The sequence below is a fragment of the Zingiber officinale genome, chromosome 7B, assembly GCF_018446385.1.
Source record: "Zingiber officinale cultivar Zhangliang chromosome 7B, Zo_v1.1, whole genome shotgun sequence".
NCBI classification, from domain to species: domain Eukaryota; kingdom Viridiplantae; phylum Streptophyta; class Magnoliopsida; order Zingiberales; family Zingiberaceae; genus Zingiber; species Zingiber officinale.
This window is the reverse complement of record NC_055999.1, coordinates 18790693-18809561: the sequence shown is the minus strand read 5'-3', so window position 1 is coordinate 18809561 and position 18869 is coordinate 18790693. Positions and strand designations below refer to the sequence as shown.

Below are 18869 nucleotides of genomic sequence, written 5' to 3'. Positions count from 1 at the left end.
ACTTTCCGCGGTCACCTCGTCCCTCGGACGCACCGAGCCCGTCGGCTCTCTCCCGTGCCGTCCTTCTCGCTAGCCGCGTCTTCCGCTCGACTTCTTGTGTTCCTAAGCTCCTGCACACTTAGACACAAGGGTTAAACAAACGCAGGACCTAACTTAGCTTGTTCGATCACATCAAAACACCTTGGGGTTTAAACACTTCAGTCTAGCATCACTCGACCACCGATTGAATCCAACAATTTTGAAATCAAGCCTGTAGTAATCCACATGGTCCAACAAAATCAATTTGGAGGAGGACCGCACGATGATTCAAATCATCACTTGGAGCTTTTCTATAAGATCTACAGTACTATGAAAGTAAATGGGGTCCCTCCAGAAATAGTAAGGTTACTCCTTTTTGGATTTTCCCTAAAAGACAGAGCCAAACAGTGGCTTAATTCTCTACCGGCAAACAGCATAACATCTTGGGATCAGTGTGAGCAGAAATTTTTGGATAAATTTTAGCCGCCGAGTAAAATTGCACACATGAGGAATTTAATTGTAAGTTTCAAATAGATAGACTCAGAATCGTTATTCGAAGCATGGGACAGATTCAAGAGTATGCTGAGACAGTTCCCCCATCATGGCCTTGAGAAGTGGTTGGTGCTACACACATTCTGCAATGGAATCAACTATCATACGAAGGTGTCTCTCGATTCTGCAACAGGAGGGGCGTTAATGAACAAGAGCCTTGATGAAGCTGAAGAGATCATAGAAAATGTGGCTCAGAACCACCATCAGTGGGCAGCTGAATGATCTGGAGGTTCTTGCTTTGGGAATCCAATAAAGGCATCAGGAAAATTCAACGTAGATTCAGTCACGCTCATGTCTGCAAAGCTGGATGCTCTGACCAAGAAGCTTGAGACCATGGGGAACAACACAACCAATGCAATAGTGTGTGTTTGCGAAATTTGTGGAAGTTCGGATCATGCTCAAGATACTTGTCCCTTAGGGCCAATACAAAACCTCAACATGTTGTACGACCTGAGGCCGTGGCTCTTGATGATGAATTTAAGGACCCGCCTGAGGTCCCCTTGGTGGTGTAGCAGGTTGCCTCGGATGATCTACCACTAGAGAAGGGGTGGTGACTTCCTTCTTCCTAGAAGCTTATGCTTCTTCAACATTTATGAATTCAGTCGCTCGATTGATCAACAGATCAAAGTTCAGTGGGGTTTTCTAACTAGATTATGGAAGAAACCATTGTTAGCAAGCCCTTGAGAAAAGGCACACACTAAGATCTCTATGGTGGCTGTGGGGACATCAATAGCCACCTGATTAAACTTTTTGATATAAGCTTAGAGTGTCTCCTTAGGGCCTTATTTGAGTGAAAAGAGGCTCCAAGGAGTTTTGTAGTATCGTCGGTTAGTGGAGAAGTGCTGAAGAAAGCTTTTGCAAAAATCTTTAAAATGGTGAATGGAACTATCTAGCAGCTGTTTGAACCATTGCTAGGCCACTTTGCTGAATGTGGTAAGGAACATACGATATTTTACACCATCCATAAATTACTGGAGAATGGCAGCGTTCTTGAATTTAAGGAGATGATCCTCTAGGTCAGTGGTTCCTGAGTATTCTCCTACCTTTAAATTTTGATAATGCTTTAGCAATGGATCGTCTAATACCTGCTACGAGAATGGGGTATCGATTCACTCTAGGGAACTATCACTGGCCACAACTTCCCCCTTGTGCCTATCTCGGAAAGGTGCCTCTCTTGAAGATTCTTGGAATCCCCCCTTGGCCCAATTGCTCAAGCGGTGTGCGGAAGAGTGCTGAGGGCGTTGGATGGGTGAAGGAGGCACAAGAAGCAAACGGGCAGGCCCTCCTTCTTGGATCCCTCTTTCCTTCTGATGCGTCATTGTTGATACTGCTGGATTTGGCGATGGTAGAATACCTCCGGTAGCTGCTTGTTTCTATTGTAAAACTTTTTGCACTCGAGCCTCCACAATCATCTTGAACTCCTCAGGCGTTAAGGCAATTGTAGTGAGTTTTCTAGCCTTATCTATCTCAAAGCTTCTGATTCATGTGAAGTTCCCACAAACGACGTCGAATTTAATTCTGTCTGAAGGCTAGGGAGATGGCGCGCTGGCTCTGATGGATGATTTGTTGACTGGTGGATGACTTCCTTAGCTTAGAATAAGACCCTCCTCTGCTCCTATGCATAATACGATTATTTAACAGACGTTAGTGACTAAAAATTAGAGAAGAGGTCCCTGGGAAGGCCCTCCGACGCTCAAGTCAGTACTGCACCGGATGGAGGAATGAAGAATAGTAAAAGAAGTGCTCACGCAAGAGAAAAGCTCAAATGATGCTTATTGTGTAGCTTGCCAATGGAGAGGATCCCCCTTTATATACCACCCCTCATAACCTCTATCATCCTGAGGTGGCTCAAGTTGTTAGAGTTTGTTAGGTGATGAAAAGTGTACAACCTGGAGCATATGAAATGATTATACAAGGAATCTTTTTCCTACCTATTGATATACCTCTTTTGTTTATATTTCGCGCCATTACTGAGACAAATAAATATGATGTCACTCAGATAGCAGTTGACCTGGCTCCTGAACTTAAGGATGAGTTGGTGGAATGCCTTACATGCAATAGTGACGTATTTGCCTGGATGCTCAAAGAGGTAACAGGCATATCTCCAATAGTTATAGAGCATATACTCCATGTCTATCCTGAAGCCCACCCAGTCAAGCAGAGGAAGTGAGATTTTGGTGTTGACCAACACAAAATCATCAAAGAGGAGGTAGACAAGTTATTGGAGGTAGGCTACATTTGGGAGGTGCAGTTTCCAAGTTGGCTGTCCAATGTTATCCTGGTTTCCAAACCAGGGAACAAGTGGCGAGTCTGTATCATTTCCAGAGATCTTAACAAGGCTTGGCCAAAAAATTATTATCCCCTACCTCGCATCGATCAAGTAGTAGATTCCATCTCTGACTATGAATTCATTTGTATATTGGATGCTTATCAAGGATATCATCAAGTCCTGCTTGGCAAGGAAGATCAAGAAAATGTTAGTTTCATAACTACTGAAGGCACTTATTGTTATAATGTCATGCCATTCCGACTAAAGAATATAGGGGCTACCTATCAAAGGCTTATGAATAAGGTCTTTTAAAAGCAAATTGGGAGGAACGTGGAGGTATATGTGGATGATATCCTCATTAAATCTCTTTGAACCGTGGACCTATGTGCAGATGTAGAAGAGAACTACAAAACATTGAGGCGATATGGGCTTAAACTCAACCTCTACAAATGCTTATTTGGAGCCAGGAGTGGAAAATTTTTGGGCTACATAGTCACCGAGCAAGGGATTGAAGCTAATCCCGAGGAGGCACATAGATTGACTGGCCAAATTACTACCCTGTCTGGCTTCATCTCCCAATCGGTTGATCTAAGTTTGCCATTCTTCAAGATAATCTGACAGGCGATCAAGTTTCAATGGGATGCTAATTATGACAAGGCGTTTAAGGAGTTAAAGAGTTATTTGGCCACTCTGCCTGTATTAGCTAAACCAATAGTAGATGAAACCTTATGGATTTATTTATCAGTTAATGAGCATGCTATTAGTTTAGTGTTAGTGAGACAGGAGTGAAAAGAACAACAACCTGTATACTTGTTGAGCCATTTATTAAAAGGAGCAGAGGGTCGAGTGCTTATCAAAACTAAGGCATCTGGAAAATTGATCAAATGGACGATTGAACTCAGTGAGTATGATATACAGTACCAATCGAGGGCAGCTATTAAAGCCCAGGCCCTAACTGATTTCATAACAGAAGTGCAAGGGCCTAAAATTGAACAAAACTTGAAAGATATATGTGGATGGATCCTCTACCTAGTAGGGTAGTGGGATAGGTATTCTTGTTATATCACCCAGGAAGGATCGAATGCAATTATCTGTTCAGTTAAATTATAGGGCTACTAATAATGATACAGAATATGAGGCATTGATAGCTGGTGTAACGCCCCGCCCCTTCCTGCTCAAGCTGACGGGGGGTTACTTATCTTTTCTTCTTAAAACAGCGGAAGTCTTATCTATAGTATATTTTTATTTTTAAAACTTTTCCTTTACTTTTCAAATCATCATCACTAACTACCTATCATATGAGTCACATAACATGCTTAACATAAATTTAAGCCATAATATTAAAGAGTATGATGAAATGTCATGGAGTCATAAAAGAGAGACATAAGCATAATTCTTATTAACTAGAAGCAGGTCTTTCTCTTTAGCCGAGTCACTACTACACACGTCCTTCTTGCCCCCTCCTGCTGCTCCCTTAGTACATCCATTCTTTGCCCTTATCTGTGGTACAAGGAAAGTAAGGAGCTACCTTTTGGTGATCCCTATTCCCACATTACCTTAGATGACATCTACATGCATTTTTTTGGGGAGGAGAGACCCTTGGGCCTGACCGAGTTCAGATCCACTCTTCTTCGCGTTCAGGATTATGTTATGTACAGAGTCCTGACAGCATGCTGTTGGTGCGGTTAGCACTAACGGTCTAACTCAGGTTTTGATGAATGACAAATCAGGTTAAGTTAGGTTTGTTGTTGTCTGACACTTTTATCAAGTGTGCAGGAAAAGTCCAGCTAGGTCGACGGGCTGACCGGATAGCTAGCGAGAAGTCCAAGCGGGTCGACGGGCTGACCGGACGCTTGGCGAGAAGTCCAGCTAGGTCGACGGGCTGACCGGATAGCTGGCGAGAAGTCCAAGCGGGTCGACGGGCTGACCGGACGCTTGGCGAGAAGCCCAGACGGGCCGTCTGACAGGTAAGTGAGGTAAGTCACTGGAGGGGAGTGACTGCGAGGACGCGTTCCCGGGTAGGGAACATTAGGCGTCGATCCGGCTTAGATCCATTTCGGATTTCTAAGTCGAGATCGTGACTAGATTCCGGCCTGGAAAGACGGAATCTAAGTCATACTCTTTGCTCATCTATATAAATGTGCTAACATTCTTTGTTGCAGGGGACTAACCTTTTCTTGCAGGAGAAGGACTTTCTGGAGAAAAGGGGTCCGGGCGCCCGGAGGTCCGGGCGCCCGGAAGGCAAATTTCATCCAGCCGAGTCGCCGCCACGTGGAGCATCATGGTTTGTGCAGCTACGTCACATTCCAGCGCCCGGCCAGCGCCCGGATAGCATATAAAAGAAGCCCCAGAGCTTGAATCAATCATCAATGAGAACTTTTCGATTGCTGGTCCTGCTGCTCTACGTTCCTGCGACGCTAACAAAGCTCCGACAAAGTGCTTCTTCGGTTTTTCTTAATTTCCTTGTCGGTATTACTTTGTTTCATTAGCATTTCTGTATTCATTTTGTAATTATATTCGAATTGCTAGTGATTGCCCAACGAAAGTGGTCAAGGACCACGGGCCTTGAGTAGGAGTCGTCACAGGCTCGAACGAGTAAAAACAATTGTGTCTACTTTACTTTTCCGCTGCGCTTATACTCGATATTTTCGAATCGATATTCACCCCCCCAATCCAACGGTCTTACAAGTGGTATCAGAGCGGGTACCGCTCTGATTTGGTGCAACCACCAATCAGACAGGGGGTGAAATATTTTTTAAATTCCAAACTGATATTATTATCTTTTTGGAAGATTTTTTCCGTTACACTTAGAGTTTCTATTTTTTCCCGCACTGCTAATCCAAGACGAAGTCTTGGAATTTTTTTTCTAGTTAATTTAGTGTGTGCAGGATAAGATGTCTCAACAAGAAGGCTTCAGCACAGTTCGTCCTCCCCTATTCAACGGGGATGATTTTTCGTACTGGAAGAGAAGAATGGAGGTCTACATGAAGACAGACTACGACCAATGGATGAGCGTCACAAAGGCTTATAAAATTCCAGTAGACAACTCCGGGAAAATAATAGACCCTGAAGAATGGACAAATGATTTAAAGAAAAAGGCATCAATTGAAAACAAAGCCATCAACACTCTACACTGCGGACTAACACGAGAAGAACTGAACCGGGTCGGACCGCATGAAAACGCTAAGGAGCTCTGGGATAAACTGATCGAGCTGCACGAAGGAACAAGCGACGCGAAGGTAACAAAAAGAGATTTGCTGTTAAATAAAATTTTTAATATAAAAATGCAGGAAGGAGAAACGGCAAGTCAGCTCCACGCGAGGGTCAAAGATATCCTCAACGGTCTCCACGCGATAGGACACCAAATGGAGAACCGAGACTTAATAAGGTACGCGTTAAATGCTTTTCCGCGAAATAATTTGTGGGCATCAATTGTAGATGCCTACAAAATTTTAAAAAATTTATCTAAATTAAAATTGGATGAACTCTTCTGTGAATTAGAACTTCATGAGCAAACTAACGCCGGGGTCGAGAAAGGTGTAGCTTTATTCGCAGGTTCCTCTAAAGAAAAGAAGAACAAACCCGAATCTGAAGAAGATTCCGATCAAGACTCTGAAGACGAAGAACACCTGGTGAACCTGATAAGGAAAATGTTCACCAGGAAAAAGAGAAACTTCAGCAAACAGGATCTTCAGAAGATCAGTTCGCCAGCCGACTCAAGAAATGTCACATGTTTCGGATGTAACAAAAAGGGGCACTACAAGAACGAATGCCCAAGATTGAAACTTGACAAACCAAAGTCAACAAAGAAGAAAGCCCTCAAAGCAACATGGGACGATTCCTCCTCAGACGAATCAAAGGGAGAAAGGCAAAAGCACCAAAGTCACCTCGCGCTGATGGCTCGCGAAGCTGAAACGGAAGACGAATCAGAAGACGGGTCCGAACCCGAATCGAGCCACGAGTCCGCACTCGTTTCCGAAGGTTCCGAAGAGGTATACCTAAACTTAAATCATAAATTCTTTAGAATTATCTCGTGTTTAAATAAAAAATTAGTTAAATTGGAAAATGAAAATAAATCGTTTCTTGAGGAAAATCAAAACCTCAAGGAACAATTAAAAAATTCGAATCCAACTCAAGACCGAACACTTGAGGAGGAGAATTTATCATTGAAAAGTGAAATTAATAAGTTAAAAGAATTGTTGGAAAAATTCACAACAAGATCTAAAAATTTAGATTTAATTCTAAATAACCAAAAGACATGCTATAATAAAACCGGACTTGGATATAAGTCAAAATCAAACAAAACCTTTAAATCATTATTAACCCAACACAAAGCAACTAAACAAGCTTGGGTCCCGAAAGCGTGCTTAACCACGCAAGTAGGACTTAATCAATTCTATATACCTAAAGATAAAATACATTATATAAACTTGAATAAATCAGATCAAAAACTAAAAAATAAATTTTTAAAATCAAAATTCAAAACTCAACAAAATTTAGACTATCACCAAGTTGATTATAACTATAAAAAGAATCGACACAAACCCAAAATCTAAATTAATGGCCAATAATTCAGGGGGAGGCTCCAGAATAGCTAGCACCTCCAAAACTAACATACCCGACAGGGTAATCAGGATTAGTTAAAAAGAGACCGAGGTTAACTTGACTCATGGTACTGGTGAAGTTTTTGGATGATAGTATGTTAGGGAAGCTTGGGCATCGTATGTCTAGAAAGATATGACTTCGATCTGGTGCATTTGGCCAAGTGGAACTGACCGAAGCTACCCTTAAACGAATCCTAACCAGTTAGACCAAGATTTAGTACTAAGTTCCGTGGATAGGACTATTCGGAAAACTTCGAAAGGTTGGTTACTTCTAATGATGTCCCTGTGACTCACCAAGCTTAGAAGTTTATCCGAAGAATGCCTATTTGTGAAAACCAAAACTAAATCTGAATCTAACACAAGTTAAACCAAAAGTCTGTAATCAAACCAATTTCATCTCACAAAATCATAGGATTCCCTGATTGATAATATAGATCGGGTGAGATGAATAAGGCTTAATTTAATTTTAAACATAAAAATTAATTTCAAAATTTTAATTTTAAACTTAAAAATTTTAAACATAAAAATTAATTTCAAAATTTTAATTTTAAACTTTAAAAATTATTTTCAAAATTTTAAACATAAAAATTAATTTCAAAATTTTAATTTTAAACTTAAAAATTTTAAACATAAAAATTAATTTCAAAATTTTAATTTTAAACTTTAAAAATTATTTTCAAAATTTTAAACATAAAAATTAATTTCAAAATTTTAATTTTAAACTTAAAAATTTTAAACATAAAAATTAATTTCAAAATTTTAATTTTAAACTTAAAAATTTTAAACATAAAAATTAATTTCAAAATTTTAATTTTAAACTTTAAAAATTATTTTCAAAATTTTAAACATAAAAATTAATTTCAAAATTTTAATTTTAAACTTAAAAATTTTAAACATAAAAATTAATTTCAAAATTTTAATTTTAAACTTAAAAAATTATTTTCAAAATTTTAAACATAAAAATTAATTTCAAAATTTTAATCTTAAACTTAAAAAATTATTTTCAAAATTTTAAACATAAAAATTAATTTCAAAATTTTAATTTTAAACTTAAAAAATTATTTTCAAAATTTTTTTAAACTTAAAAATTAATTTCAAAATTTTTTTAAACTTAAAAATGAATTTCAAAAATCTTAATTTTAAACTTAAAAATGAATTTCAAAAATTTTAATTTTAAACTTAAAAATTAATTTCAAAAATTTTAATTTTAAACTTAAAAATTAATTTCAAAAATTTTAATTTTAAACTTAAAAAAAAAATTATTTTCAAAATTTTAAACTTAAAAATTTTAAACATAAAAATTAATTTCAAAAATTTTAAACTTAAAAATGAATTTCAAAAATTTTAATTTTAAACTTAAAAAAAATTATTTTCAAAATTTTAAACTTAAAAATTAATTTCAAATTTTTTTTAAACTTAAAAATGAATTTCAAAAATCTTAATTTTAAACTTAAAAATGAATTTCAAAAATTTTAATTTTAAACTTAAAAATTAAACTCAAAATTTAATTTTAAACTTAAATTAAGTTTTCAAGATTTTAATTTCAAAAACTTAAATTAATTTCAAAATTTTAAAAACTTAAATTTATTTCAAAATTTTAATCTTAAAACTTAAAATTCTAAAACCTAAATTTGTTTTCATCTCAATTAAAAAAAAAAAAAAAAAAAAAAAAAAAACCAGGGGCGGGCGCCCCTGGTATTCTCGTCGGGGGCGCCCGGCAGGGGGCCCGGGCGCCCCGCCTCACCCCACTCATTCTCACTTTTGCCAAGGTTCACTTTGAACCTCAGTGCAAAAGTACTCTAAATTAAATTTTCGTGCGGTGAAGACGCTGTTGCGATTCAACCGAGGTCGTCAAATCTATATTTTTTCGATGGCTCCTCGGTAAAATATTCTTCCCCTCTCTAAAATATTTTTTTTTGTTGTCTTCTAAATTTTTTTTATATATTCTTTATATACAGTAAGAAACGAACAAATACTGGTGCTGGACCCTCCAATGCTAGTACAGACCCTAGGTTTCCCACAGACGAACTTAGGATTAAATTTGAGTCCACCATCTATAAGGCCATTAGGACTACCTGCATAGATAGAGCGTTCTTCCTAAGGTCATGTCCCTCTGCCTTAGAGGTTATAGGCCACTACAATTTAAGGAACCTTGTAGAATGTACCAGTCCAATAAACATAAGTCTATGTGCCGAATTTTGCAATAACTTAGTAAAAGTAGATGACTTCACCTATACCACTAGGGCAGCAGGCACTGATATCGTATTTTCCCCTACGACTATCAGAGAGTTTTTAGAGTTGCGTCCTTCTACTTGCTCCTTTTTGTGCTATCCTCCGAGGGATCTACCGTTCGACGATCCCTACTCACATATTACTCTCGATACGATGTATTCGTATTTTTTTGGGGGAGAGAGAGATCCCACTGTGACACAGTTTAGGTCAGTAGAACTTAGAGTCCAGGACTACGCCCTTTATAGGGTTGTAGTTCTTTGTATTTTACCACTGACCACTCGGGACATCGCTGTGATGCGCCCATTCCATTCATTCCTACTTTATGCCCTGATTCATAGGTTGGAGATTGACATTAGCCTACATATCTTCTCCACCATCACTTACGCAGCCGGATACGTGACTGACAGTCGAGTCCATATGCCATTTGGTCACATTCTGACAGCCTATATGTCCTCACTGCACATTGATGTCACTAGAGGAGACGTTGCCCATATGACCGAGTTCGATGTTATATCCTCTCGGAACTTCTCCTTAGCCGGCATCCAGGTAGATAGAGATGACGGGACTATGACTTGGCGGAGGGGGGCACAGCACCAGCCCGATCCAGACGCACAGATGGCACTATTTCCGGAGGAAGCCGCACCGGCTCCACCACCACCCCCAGCTCGAGCACCACGACACGCTCCCCGCACTCTAGCCGACCGTATGACCGGACTAGAGAGAGCCATGGCGAGTCTCCAGCAGGAGAACTCCGATTTTCATCGGGACATACGGCGAGAGGTTGCCGAGTTACGAGCTGCCGGGGACACCCGCCACACTGAGCTGATGACACTTCTTCGATCCTTGGGATCTGGACCACCCTCTTCATCATCTCAGTAGCTTTAGTGATGACCTACTTCTGTAGCTACACTATTTGTAAAATATTTTTGAATTTATCTAGTGACATTTCAAACTTACATTGAATATGTTCTTGCTCAATAGACTAGGATCCTTCATAAATACTTTCAAAACTGATTTTATCAACTTGTAGGCTAAACTTGTTTGTTTTCAAAATTTCCATTTTTAAACTTTCAAAAACAGTTTTGGCCTTAGACTAGTCTTACATCCTTAGAAAGCATGTACCCATAGGTTTAGCTCTTGAGCATCTCACCAACACCTTAGGTTTACCTTGCTTGTGGTTGATAAACATAGAAAGGGGTGAGATGCATAGGCCATCTGTCTGGACTTAAGATGCTTATTTCAGTGCATCAGTATAAGTCTGGACGTTAAATACAATTCAAATATTAATCAGATTAAAGTTCATCAGTCGAGTCAAACACTGACTGATTATAATTAACTTAATCTGACTAACCAAGTGAAAACTACTATTTTCTAATAGTTAGTTAGTACCTAATTGGTTAGACAGCTGGTTGAAGTTAAATATCAAATTCAGGGGGAGAAATAAAACTACTTTAGTTTTCCAAATTGAATTTTAAACTTAATTTTGAAAATCAAAGTTTAAAAATAATTTGTTTAAAATTGTGAAATTTTTAAACTCACAAACTTTTTATCCTTTTTACCTATTCTTTGAAAACTGAACTTTTCAAGTATTTTAAACCATAGTTTTGAATCTAATACTTTTAAAACTTTGAAAAATTTGATTTTGAAAAGCAAACTTTACATTCCAAGAATTTTTTTCTTACGTTTATCAAACTCCTTTGAAAACTAAAAGTAAAGATTTAAACTTAATTTTACTTTGAAAATTGTCCTGAGTCTACTTCTTAAAGATTTGACTTTACTTAATTTTGACAATTTAATTTGAAGGATAAATTTTACAAAATTTAGTTTACAAACTAAGCTTCTCAAAGTTATTTTCCTTGTTTTGAAAATTGAATATTGTACACTTAGTGTTGAAAAATAAATTTCAATTAGTTTTGAAAAATAGACTTTTCAAACTTAGCTTTGGGATTTTGGTTTTGAAAACTTATGTTTAAGTAGCATTTCAAAGTTGAAACTTGTTTTGAAAAATTTTTTTAGACCTTATACACATATGTTTGAAAATTAACCTATCTAAACTTAGCATTTTTTTTCTAAAAGCTAAAAGCTAAATGCTTTAAACAAATTTTCAAAACTTTATACCCCCCCTTTATCGACTCTAACGGTCTTACAAGTGGTATCATTGTTTTCAGTATTGTTCAAGGTATTATTGTTTTCAGTATTTCTCGCTATGATTGTTTACCCTTGTTGTTTGATGAATGCCAAAGGGGGAGAGTTAGGTTGGTTAAGTTAGGGCAACTAAATGCAAACTTAAAAAAACTAACTTAAACCTTAAAAACCTCAAAAATCATGTTTGATTTTTGCATACTTTTTTTCACTAACTTAACCAGGTTGTCATTCCATCAAAAAGGGGGAGATTGTTGGTGCGGTTAGCACTAACGGTCTAACTCAGGTTTTGATGAATGACAAATCAGGTTAAGTTAGGTTTGTTGTTGTCTGACACTTTTATCAAGTGTGCAGGAAAAGTCCAGCTAGGTCGACGGGCTGACCGGATAGCTGGCGAGAAGTCCAAGCGGGTCGACGGGCTGACCGGCGCGAAGTCCAACTAGGTCGACGGGCCGACCGGATAGTGGCGAGAAGTCAGCAAGGGTCGACGGGCTGGCGAAGCCCAGACGGGTCAGGGCTGGCCGGACGTCTGGCGGTAAGTGAGGTAAGTCACGGAGGGGAGTGACTGCGAGGACGCGTTCCCGGGTAGGGAACATTAGGCGTCGATCCGGCTTAGATCCATTTCGGATTTCTAAGTCGAGATCGTGACTAGATTCCGGTCTCGGAAAGACGGAATCTAAGTCATACTTTGCTCATCTATAAAACTGTGCTAACATTCTTTGCTGCAGGGTACATTTGCCTCGGACTAACCTTTTCTTGCAGGAGAAGGACTTTCTGGAGAAGAGGGGTCCGGGCGCCCGGAAGGCAAATTTCATCCAGCCGAGTCGTCGCCACGTGGAGCATCATGGTTTGTGCAGCTACGTCACATTCCAGGCGCCCGGAAGGGATCCAGGCGCCCGGGACAGCATATAAAAGAAGCCCCAGGCAGGAGCTTCAGAATCAATCATCAACTGAGAACTTTTCGACTGCTGGTCCTGCTGCTCTACGTTCCTGCGACGCTAACAAAGCTCCGACAAAGTGCTTCTTCGTTTTTCTTAATTTCCTTGTCGGTATTACTTTGTTTCATTAGCATTTCCTGTATTCATTTTGTAATTATATTCGAATTGCTAGTGATTGCCCAACGAAAGTGGTCAAGGACCACGGGCCTTCGAGTAGGAGTCGTCACAGGCTCCGAACGAAGTAAAAACAATTGTGTCTACTTTACTTTTCCGCTGCGCTTATACTCGATATTTTCGAATCGATATTCACCCCCCCCTCTATCGACTCTAACGGTCTTACACATGCATCCTACCCATCTCATCTCGAGACGTCTCGAAGATGCGATCGTCCCACTCGTTCTTTCTGTACGCCCTCAGCCAGCGCCTAGATATAGACATAGCCCTCCATATGTTTCATAACATCATTCTTGCATCTAGTACAGTTACATCTGGAGTAATTCATATGTCTTACTGCCATATCCTAACCCAGATATTCTCCAGCTCTAAGGACGCTAATCTATCCTAGAGAAGTGAGATGATCTCATTTGGTTACCAGGATTCATAAACTCTAATACTTAAGCCTGGAGGTTTAGAGTTCTAATCCTGGGGGAGGCAAAAATCCACTACTAGGGGTGGAAAGTCCTAGTGAGTAACGGCACGGCCAAAGGGTCGTCGGTCGACGACATGAGAGGTCGTCAAATGGGCCGACGACATAAGGGCCGCCACAAGGGCCACCCAAGAGGCCAAAAGGGCCGGGTCGTTACAAGATATGATTTATATTTTATTTTGGTCTTAAATCCAAGTCCGGCTTTGTTGTAGACGGCTCGCTGTTTTCCAAGAATCAGATCCAGATTCTTGGAACCCATGGTAAACCGTTCCAACGTGTCCTTGAATTCTTTAATTTGAGTTTTCAAATTGAAATTTTCTTCCTCAAGTTGTTGGACTTGAGTTGAACTTCCAATTTGAACTGGTTCATTTAAAGAACTTAAGTCAATCACTTCTTTAAGGGCTGTTACCTCCTTTTGGAGCGATTTGACCCGGACGTTGGATTTAGCCAACTTCTTTAGTAAATAAGGAACTAAATTTCTTAAGTCATCTAATTGAGTTTCGGCAAGTAAGGCACTTATAGTGGGGTTCGGTCCTTCGGAAACGAATGCGGATCTGTAGCTTCACTCAGACTCGGCCTCTGACTCGCTCTCGCTCTCGGATTCATCGATGTGGTCCCGGACCATCAACGCGAGTAAACTCGTCTGATCGAGTTCGTCGTCGTCGTCTTCCGAAGAAGATTCGTCCCACGTCGCCTTCAGGGCCTTCTTCCTTCTTTTCTTTTTTGCTTCCTTTTGGTTGGGGCAGTTGACTTTGATGTGCCCCTTCTGGTTTCACCCGTAGCAGGTAACTTCAAATTTTACCTTAGAACTCGGTTGGGCCTCCTTGGATTGTACCGCCTTCTTCAGGTATTTCTTGTTGAAGCCCTTCTTCTTCTTGTAGAGCTTCTTCACGAGGTTCACGAGTTCGCTGGTCAGTTCTTCTTCTTCATCCTCTGAGTTGGGTTCGTCTTCTGATTCCGGTTCAGTTTTTTGTCGTAATCTCGGTTCCCGTGTTCGACTGGTACCTGCAACCAAAGCAACCCCCTTCTCGGTTGGCTGTGCATTAGTCTGCTCGTGAAGTTCAAACTCAGAAAATAACTCATCTAATTTTAAACAAGATAAGTCCTTGGAGACTTTGTAGGCGTCTACCATTGATGCCCACAATGTACTCCTCGGAAATGAGTTTAGAGCGTACCTTATGACGTCCCGATTCTCGACTTTCTGCCCGATCGCATGAAGAGAGTTGAGGATGTCTTGAATCCGTGCGTGGAGCGAACTCACCGTCTCTCCTTCCTACATTTTTAGATTGTACAGTTTATTAAATAATAAGTTATGCTTACTTACCTTGGTTTCCGAGGTGCCCTCGTGGAGTTCGATCAGCTTTTCCCAAAGCTCCTTGCTGATGAGAATGGACCGACTCTGTTGAGCTCCTCTTTGGTCAGTCCACACTGGAGGGTGCAGGTAACTCTGGCGTTGGCTTCCACTTTCTTGATGAAGGAAGGTTCCCAGTCTTCGCAGGGAGTAGGTTTGCCATCAGTGCCAGTCGGTAGTTGAAATCCAGTTCGAATGATCATCCACATTTCGAACTGAATTTTTAGAAACGTTTCCATCCGTCCCTTCCAGTACCCGAAATCTTCTCCGGAGAAGAGCGGGGGACGGATAGTGCTGAAACCCTCTTGATGGGCCATTTGAGAGAATATGCAAAAAGTAATAAGAAAAAAATATGTCCCAAGACTATGTCTTGGATTAGTACTGCGGGAGTAAAATAAAATAAAAATAAAACTAACTCGAGTGGTGTTGCACCAACTTCGAGTGAGATCGATACGACCGAATAAAAAACTGGAATATAGTAAGAATACTAATTTCAGTTGACTCTGAAAATTTAAAACACCGCAAAAAATTTGCGTGATTGGTGGTTACACCAGATCAACGCTACCCCGCTCTGATACCAATTGTTGGATCGAGACGCGCTAGAGGGGGGGGGGGTGAATAGCGCTCGCGGCTATTTCATTCGATTATCAGAATTGTAAAAACTCGTTCAGAAATAACGCAGCGGAAAGTAAATAAAAAGAACATGAAGGATTTACTTCGTTTAGATCCTGTGACGACTCCTACTCGAAGGCCCGCGATCCTTGATCGCTTCCGGTGGGCAACAACTATAAGTTCGTTAAAAGTACAATAAAAGATTTACAATTATAAGCACCAAAGTAAATTATACCGACAATAACAGAATCGAAACTGATGTTCCAGGTCGTCGGTATGTCGCAACAGCACCTCGGAATGATCTTGTTAGAAGCACGTTGAAGAGAGGAAGCCTGGAAGTTGATATCCTGAACTGCTGGTCGAAACCCCCTTATAAAAGGTGTTCAAGGCACTTTGAAAGCTGTTCAAGGCGCCTCCATGCTGCCGAGTCACCCGCGTGGATCAAATTTGAACTGGTCGAATTTTATCTGTTCAAGGCATCTTATGCCTCATCCAAGGCGCCTTAAGCAACTGGTCCAAGGCGCCTTATGACTCCTTCAAGGCGCCTCCAGAGTGCTTCGTAGCCAGCTCCAGCTTTGCACCCGAGGCGCCTCCAAGCCCCATAGAGGTGCCTCAGACACTGTTCATCCGAGGTTAACTTGTGCTCCTTTGGTCCAGCAAAAGTGTTAGTCCCAAACACATACCCTGCAAACCAAAGTTAGCACAATACAACAGAAAATATGATAACAGAGTAATGACAGTCTCCGAACTATCCGGGTCTGACTTCGGATTTCCTTTTGGAAACCCTAGGTCGACCCGACGCCTACTGTTCCCTCTACGGGGAATGCGTCCTCACCTACTCCACTCAGGAGATTTACTTGTTGCCAGTGCGACTCTCCAGATCGACTGGACTTTTGCTCAGCACTCGATGCTTCCGGACTTTCTGCTGGACATCCGCTTTCCGGCTAGTCCAGTCTTTCACCTGGTTCACGACACCAAGACTTTCCACCTAGGGTTACCACCCCCTAGGACTTTTGCCTGAAGCCATCGACCTACCAAGACTTTCCGCATAGGGTTACCACCACCTATGACCTAGGGTTACCACCCCATAGGATTTTCCCTTTGCCTAACCGCAGCTAGAACTTTTCCTGAAATACTCAAGCAGACTTGTTAGATCACTAAACACCTTAACTTTGAATCCTTTGTCATTATCAAAACACGAGTTCGATCGTCGGATGCTTCCCGCATCAACACGCGTATCCCTAACTAGACCTGAGGTTGCAAATCCCAAATCTAGTAGGGTTTACTAGGTTATCTAAACCTAGGGACGACTATGGGAGCCTAACCCAAGGACATCTGAGAGTCCAGTACAGTGCCACTAATAAAAATAAAATACTGTTTATAAACTGATTTATCTTACCTTGCTTTTACTAGGTTATCTGAACCTAGAGCTAGGTTATCTGAACCTAGAGGCGACTATGGGAGCCCACCCATGGGACCGTAGTCCCATATAACTGAAGCAAGGCTATGTATACTATTTAAAATGCACCTATGACATTTAACTAAGCTATTAAAATGCCTACTTTAGCATATAACTATATTAGGCATTTTATCGAGCACCTGATGTGCCCTAACTCTGCCTATGGTTGTACTAAGAACATAAGAGCGAACTAAGGACATAAAAGCATGCAAATAGCTACTTATACTGCAGGTGAGGGGTTACTCACATCCTACGCTAGTTTTCTTACGAATCTGATCGCTAGGTTTATGGAGAAGAAGGTCTTTTCGACGATCCTCTTACATCTACGCTTTCTTCTCGTGGAGGGGAGCGTCCTTGTGCCGGAGTCATCGCCGAAAGGTGTTCCTACGACCCTAGGGATGGAACCCTAGGTCTCTTGGACTTGGCGTGAAGAGAGGGTGCGGGAGAGAGAGATGGCGTCGGGTGAGGGTGAGGGAAAAGAGAAGTTGTCGTTTAGAAAATAATAACTCCTCTCTTAATTCCCTATTTATATTAAGTGGTAAATATGACCCAACTCAATCATAAATATAATTGTTCCCCTCTTCTTTCAGCACACCCCTACTGGGCCCCTTGGTTACTAAAGTCATCTGTCATAGAGTCTAATAGGTTTCGGGTTCAATTCCCGCTTAGGCCATTTTACGTTTTTATTTAATTTTGCTACTTCTGCTATTCCAAAAATTCTGTAAAAATATTCTAAAATTTCAGAAAAATAATAGAATATTTCTAAAATTAATTTGAGAATTTTCGGGCGTTACAATCCCCCATACCTTATAAATAGTTCATCCTCGAACTTAAAATAACTTTGGGTACCTCTATCTCATACTGGCTTCTGTCTCCCAAGTTGCCTCTTCTGTTGTGTGATTTTGCCAAATGACTTTTACCAATGGTACCTCCTTGTTCCGCAATTTCTTAACTGCTCGGTCTATTATCTGAATAGGCCGACTATCATAGCTGAGGTCTTCGCGGACTTGTACCAACTAAGGCTCAATCACCTGGGTGGCATCTGGGATATGCTTCTTCAGCATTGAGACATGAAATACGTTATGGATAGTTGACATCTCCTGGGGTAGCTCTAGCTCATATGCTACCTTGCCAACTCTTCTAGTGATAAGGTATGGTCCCACATATCTGGGACTCAATTTGCCCTTCTTCCCAAAACGCATTACTCCCTTCATGGGAGCCACTCGTAGGAATACTGTATCCCCAACTGAAAACTCTAAGGGTCGACGCCGGGTATCAGCATAGCTTTTCTGGCGGCTCTGAGCTGTCTCTATCCTCTGGCGGATCTGCTGTATAGTTACTGTGGTATCTGCTACTAGATCTGTCTGAAGTTCTAGTTCTTTCTGTTCACCACTTTCATACCAGCAGATTGGAGATCTACACCTCCGCCCGTAGAGAGCCTCGTAGGGTGCCATACTGATAGTGGCCTGATAGCTATTGTTGTATGCAAATTCTGCTAAACTCAGATATTTGCACCAACTTCCCTTGAAGTCTAGGGCACATGCTCGGAGCATATCTTCGAGTACCTAGTTTACTCGCTCCGTCTGACCATCTGTCTGCGGATGGAAAGCTGTGCTAAACTTTAAGCTGGTGCCCAGTGATGACTGTACACACTCCCAGAAGTATGATGTGAATCTACTGTCTTTGTCTGAAATAATAGTCCGTGGGACTCCATGCAGTCTGACGATCTCCTTGATATACAACTGAGCTAGTTGCTCCATGGAATTGGATATCCTGATAGCTAAGAAGTGGGTTGATTTAGTCAATCTATCGACTATGACCCAGATGGTATCGAAACCATTCGTGGTTCTGGGCAGTCCCACTATAAAATCCATGGAAATATCCTCCCACTTCCATTCTGGGATTTGAATAGGCTGCAGAACTCCTCCTGGTCTCTAGTGTTCTGCTTTAACCCTCTGGTAGGTCAGACAGGTACTGACATATCTAGCGATGTCTCTTTTCATTCCCGGCCACCAAAAATGTTTCTTTAAGTCTTGGTACATCTTA

General features: G+C 40.6%; 1 pseudogene; it reads right to left on the bottom strand.

Moving 5' to 3' along the window:
* Window positions 1-554: 554 nt before the first annotated feature.
* Window positions 555-626, bottom strand: LOC122007536 (annotated as a pseudogene).
* Between the last annotated feature and the right edge of the window lie 18243 nt (window positions 627-18869).